Here is a 7,274-nt window from a genome sequence, read left to right on the forward strand (position 1 = left end):
ATGTGTATGTGTGAGTGTTCTGTGTATGTGTATGTGTGAGTGTTATGTGTGAGTGTGAGTGTTCTGTGTATGTGTGGGTGTTCTGTGTATGTGTGAGTGTTCTGTGTATCTAAACTCAATCACTGTGTTTATGTAAACAACTTAATGTTGTTGTTTTTTTACGGAAAAGCAGAAGCTTAAAAAGGGAATATCCGTTCTGAAAAAAAGTATAGCATTGTGATTATAACCACATAACAACACTTTTAAATCTGTTTAATGAAGTAAAGGTTGCATGTTGAATCACTTTTCCCTCTTGATCCCTTGCTTTTGCTGTTTGGGTTTACTACAGTCGGATATATTAGAACTGCAAGGCTAAACATTACATAAGAAAGCCATTGAAGCCCCCTGCTGACTGTATGACATGCTGAGTGGTGTCCTCTGTTAACCCGAAGGCCTTTTATCCCACCACTACTCTTACTAATACCGGGGACATCGTTTGATGGTCAAGTCCTAAAAAGATACAGTGTACAAAACCTCTCTGTTTATGTTTGATATCCTGTCTCATTATGAGCACACACACACACACACACACACGCACGCACGCACGCACGTACGCACACACGCACACACACACGTACGTGCCGGCCCACCACAAAGAAGGGTTTTTATGGACATTTGTTGAGCCTTCTGTAGGCAGTTATTAAGCTAAATATCTGTGCATGCTTTCCCGATGCAGGGAAAATAATTTATAGAAAAATGGAGTAAACTTTATGCTACATCTTTTTGAGTGCGGAACCTTCATTAGTAGTTATATTTTTTTAAATCTCAGGTTTCCTAAATGTGTGTGAGACAGATACAGTTAAAGTTACTGCAACAGTAACTGGGTCATGGGTGGTGCACGATTCTGGTCAATTCAAATTTAAGTTAGTCAAAATACATTTATTTTCAATGATTTCTCAATAAACTGAAAAGGAGAAGCGATTTATTTGAAACGTTTTTCCAGTTTGGAATTTTAAGTTAAAATCACTTCATGAATTGACTGACTTCAATTCGAATTGACCACCAAACCGTAATATGGACATGTCAGTGTTCCAGCTGTTACAGAGAGGCAGTTGGCCCATCGGAAGTTGTGGCTTGCTGCCCACATCTTTACATGGGGGAAGAGAGGTCGTTGATTACGGAAACTCCCTGCATTGCTTCCTGTTGCGTGATAAATCTTATGCAGACAGGACTGCCCCCTCTTTATCCCGACTCTCCTCCACTCCATTAACCCTCTCATTCAAATCAACTGGCATTCCAACGCTGTGACTCGCTCCTCGCTAGAATACAAAGGATTCAGGGCGGTCCATTGTAGAGAAACTCGAGAGAAAGAGAGGAGTTACAACAGAGGGGGGGGGGGGGGGGGGGGGGGGTGAGAGGCAGCAGGGAGAGGAAGCCGATTAACAGAAAAGTTTCCCAGGAAGGAGGGTGTAAGGTATCTGAGAAGAAGTGTCTCAACTTGCATAAAGGGAGTGTGTGTGTGCAGAGAGATTAGTGGAGAGATGTCTATGTCGTTTTGCACAACATGGGCAGAAATGCAAAGTTCTTTGGAGACTGATAATGATCATACATTCTCACAATGTCATGTATTTTTGAGTGTGAGTGTCATAATCCTAGTGTAAAAAGAGAATATATATATATATACATACACTAATTCTCAGAGGATTCATTATATGATTACTCAGATCATTCAAATAGGAAATGAATCATCTTAAAGTTTCAAACAAATTGCCAGATTTTCGGTGGCATAGCTAGATAAGAATTTGTCAAGCGGCACGTGAGTTTGCAAAACAGAGGTTTTGAGATCCAGTCTTGGTTAAATCTGGTCAGGGAGGAAGTGGTACTGGTAAGAAAGCAGTATGATGTCTGTTACACTATAATACACAGCAGTATGATGTCTGTTACACTATAATACACAGCAGTATGATGTCTGTTGCACTATAATACACAGCAGTGTGATGTCTGTTACACTATAATACACAGCAGTGTGATGTCTGTTACACTATAATACACAGCAGTGTGATGTCTGTTACACTATAATATACAGCAGTGTGATGTCTGTTACACTATAATACACAGCAGTGTGATGTCTGTTACACTATAATACACAGCAGTGTGATGTCTGTTACACTATAATACACAGCAGTGTGATGTCTGTTACACTATAATACACAGCAGTGTGATGTCTGTTACACTATAATACACAGCAGTGTGATGTCTGTTACACTATAATACACAGCAGTGTGATGTCTGTTACATTATAATACACAGCAGTGTGATGTCTGTTACACTATAATACACAGCAGTGTGATGTCTGTTACACTATAATACACAGCAGTGTGATGTCTGTTACACTATAATACACAGCAGTGTGATGTCTGTTACACTATAATACACAGCAGTGTGATGTCTGTTACACTATAATATACAGCAGTGTGATGTCTGTTACATTATAATATACAGCAGTGTGATGTCTGTTACACTATAATACACAGCAGTGTGATGTCTGTTACACTATAATACACAGCAGTGTGATGTCTGTTACACTATAATATACAGCAGTGTGATGTCTGTTACACTATAATATACAGCAGTGTGATGTCTGTTACACTATAATACACAGCAGTGTGATGTCTGTTACACTATAATATACAGCAGTGTGATGTCTGTTACACTATAATACACAGCAGTGTGATGTCTGTTACACTATAATACACAGCAGTGTGATGTCTGTTACATTATAATATACAGCAGTGTGATGTCTGTTACACTATAATACACAGCAGTGTGATGTCTGTTACACTATAATACACAGCAGTGTGATGTCTGTTACACTATAATACACAGCAGTGTGATGTCTGTTACACTATAATATACAGCAGTGTGATGTCTGTTACACTATAATACACAGCAGTGTGATGTCTGTTACACTATAATACACAGCAGTGTGATGTCTGTTACACTATAATACACAGCAGTGTGATGTCTGTTACACTATAATACACAGCAGTGTGATGTCTGTTACACTATAATACACAGCAGTGTGATGTCTGTTACACTATAATACACAGCAGTGTGATGTCTGTTACACTATAATACACAGCAGTGTGATGTCTGTTACACTATAATATACAGCAGTGTGATGTCTGTTACACTATAATACACAGCAGTGTGATGTCTGTTACACTATAATACACAGCAGTGTGATGTCTGTTACACTATAATATACAGCAGTGTGATGTCTGTTACACTATAATACACAGCAGTGTGATGTCTGTTACACTATAATATACAGCAGTGTGATGTCTGTTACACTATAATATACAGCAGTGTGATGTCTGTTACACTATAATACACAGCAGTGTGATGTCTGTTACACTATAATATACAGCAGTGTGATGTCTGTTACATTATAATATACAGCAGTGTGATGTCTGTTACACTATAATATACAGCAGTGTGATGTCTGTTACACTATAATACACAGCAGTGTGATGTCTGTTACACTATAATACACAGCAGTGTGATGTCTGTTACATTATAATATACAGCAGTGTGATGTCTGTTACACTATAATACACAGCAGTGTGATGTCTAATACATTATAATACACAGCAGTGTGATGTCTGTTACACTATAATATACAGCAGTGTGATGTCTGTTACATTATAATATACAGCAGTGTGATGTCTGTTACACTATAATACACAGCAGTGTGATGTCTGTTACACTATAATATACAGCAGTGTGATGTCTGTTACATTATAATATACAGCAGTGTGATGTCTGTTACACTATAATACACAGCAGTGTGATGTCTGTTACACTATAATACACAGCAGTGTGATGTCTGTTACACTATAATACACAGCAGTGTGATGTCTGTTACACTATAATACACAGCAGTGTGATGTCTGTTACACTATAATACACAGCAGTGTGATGTCTGTTACACTATAATATACAGCAGTGTGATGTCTGTTACACTATAATATACAGCAGTGTGATGTCTGTTACATTATAATATACAGCAGTGTGATGTCTGTTACACTATAATACACAGCAGTGTGATGTCTGTTACATTATAATACACAGCAGTGTGATGTCTGTTACATTATAACATACAGCAGTGTGATGTCTGTTACACTATAATACACAGCAGTGTGATGTCTGTTACACTATAATACACAGCAGTGTGATGTCTGTTACACTATAATACACAGCAGTGTGATGTCTGTTACACTATAATACACAGCAGTGTGATGTCTGTTACACTATAATATACAGCAGTGTGATGTCTGTTACATTATAATATACAGCAGTGTGATGTCTGTTACACTATAATACACAGCAGTGTGATGTCTGTTACACTATAATACACAGCAGTGTGATGTCTGTTACACTATAATACACAGCAGTGTGATGTCTGTTACACTATAATATACAGCAGTGTGATGTCTGTTACACTATAATATACAGCAGTGTGATGTCTGTTACATTATAATATACAGCAGTGTGATGTCTGTTACACTATAATACACAGCAGTGTGATGTCTGTTACACTATAATATACAGCAGTGTGATGTCTGTTACATTATAATACACAGCAGTGTGATGTCTGTTACACTATAATATACAGCAGTGTGATGTCTGTTACATTATAATATACAGCAGTGTGATGTCTGTTACATTATAATACACAGCAGTGTGATGTCTGTTACACTATAATACACAGCAGTGTGATGTCTGTTACACTATAATACACAGCAGTGTGATGTCTGTTACACTATAATACACAGCAGTGTGATGTCTGTTACATTATAATATACAGCAGTGTGATGTCTGTTACATTATAATATACAGCAGTGTGATGTCTGTTACACTATAATATACAGCAGTGTGATGTCTGTTACACTATAATACACAGCAGTGTGATGTCTGTTACATTATAATATACAGCAGTGTGATGTCTGTTACATTATAATATACAGCAGTGTGATGTCTGTTACACTATAATATACAGCAGTGTGATGTCTGTTACACTATAATACACAGCAGTGTGATGTCTGTTACATTATAATACACAGCAGTGTGATGTCTGTTACATTATAATATACAGCAGTGTGATGTCTGTTACACTATAATACACAGCAGTGTGATGTCTGTTACACTATAATACACAGCAGTGTGATGTCTGTTACATTATAATATACAGCAGTGTGATGTCTGTTACACTATAATATACAGCAGTGTGATGTCTGTTACATTGTAATACACAGCAGTGTGATGTCTGTTACACTATAATACACAGCAGTGTGATGTCTGTTACACTATAATACACAGCAGTGTGATGTCTGTTACACTATAATACACAGCAGTGTGATGTCTGTTACACTATAATACACAGCAGTGTGATGTCTGTTACACTATAATATACAGCAGTGTGATGTCTGTTACACTATAATACACAGCAGTGTGATGTCTGTTACACTATAATACACAGCAGTGTGATGTCTGTTACACTATAATACACAGCAGTGTGATGTCTGTTACATTATAATATACAGCAGTGTGATGTCTGTTACATTATAATATACAGCAGTGTGATGTCTGTTACACTATAATATACAGCAGTGTGATGTCTGTTACACTATAATATACAGCAGTGTGATGTCTGTTACACTATAATATACAGCAGTGTGATGTCTGTTACACTATAATACACAGCAGTGTGATGTCTGTTACACTATAATACACAGCAGTATGATGTCTGTTACATTATAATACACAGCAGTATGATGTCTGTTACACTATAATACACAGCAGTGTGATGTCTGTTACACTATAATACACAGCAGTGTGATGTCTGTTACACTATAATACACAGCAGTGTGATGTCTGTTACACTATAATACACAGCAGTGTGATGTCTGTTACACTATAATACACAGCAGTGTGATGTCTGTTACACTATAATACACAGCAGTGTGATGTCTGTTACACTATAATACACAGCAGTGTGATGTCTGTTACACTATAATACACAGCAGTGTGATGTCTGTTACACTATAATACACAGCAGTGTGATGTCTGTTACACTTATAATACACAGCAGTGTGATGTCTGTTACACTATAATACACAGCAGTGTGATGTCTGTTTATACAGCAGTTTTACACTATAATAACAGCAGCTTTTTTGATGTCTGTTACATTATAATATACAGCAGTGTGATGTCTGTTTACACTATAATATAAAGCAGTGTGATGTCTGTTACACTATAATACACAGCAGTGTGATGTCTGTTACACTATAATACACAGCAGTGTGATGTCTGTTACATTATAATATACAGCAGTGTGATGTCTGTTACACTATAATACACAGCAGTGTGATGTCTGTTACATTATAATACACAGCAGTGTGATGTCTGTTACACTATAATATACAGCAGTGTGATGTCTGTTACATTATAATATACAGCAGTGTGATGTCTGTTACACTATAATACACAGCAGTGTGATGTCTGTTACACTATAATATACAGCAGTGTGATGTCTGTTACATTATAATATACAGCAGTGTGATGTCTGTTACACTATAATACACAGCAGTGTGATGTCTGTTACACTATAATATACAGCAGTGTGATGTCTGTTACACTATAATATACAGCAGTGTGATGTCTGTTACATTATAATATACCGTGTGATGTCTGTTACACTATAATACACAGCAGTGTGATGTCTGTTACACTATAATATACAGCAGTGTGATGTCTGTTACATATAATATACAGCATGTGATGTCTGTTACACTATAATACACAGCAGTGTGATGTCTGTTACACTATAATACACAGCAGTGTGATGTCTGTTACACTATAATACACAGCAGTGTGATGTCTGTTACACTATAATACACAGCAGTGTGATGTCTGTTACACATAATACACAGCAGTGTGATGTCTGTTACACTATAATATACAGCAGTGTGATGTCTGTTACATTATAATATACAGCAGTGTGATGTCTGTACACTATAATATACAGCAGTGTGATGTCTGTTACACTATAATATACAGCAGTGTGATGTCTGTTACATTATAATACACAGCAGTGTGATGTCTGTTACACTATAATACACAGCAGTGTGATGTCTGTTACACTATAATACACAGCAGTGTGATGTCTGTTACATTATAATATACAGCAGTGTGATGTCTTTACACTAATATACAGCAGTGTGATGTCCTGT

Source organism: Salvelinus namaycush, chromosome 1 (assembly GCF_016432855.1).
Source record: "Salvelinus namaycush isolate Seneca chromosome 1, SaNama_1.0, whole genome shotgun sequence".
NCBI classification, from domain to species: Eukaryota; Metazoa; Chordata; class Actinopteri; order Salmoniformes; family Salmonidae; genus Salvelinus; species Salvelinus namaycush.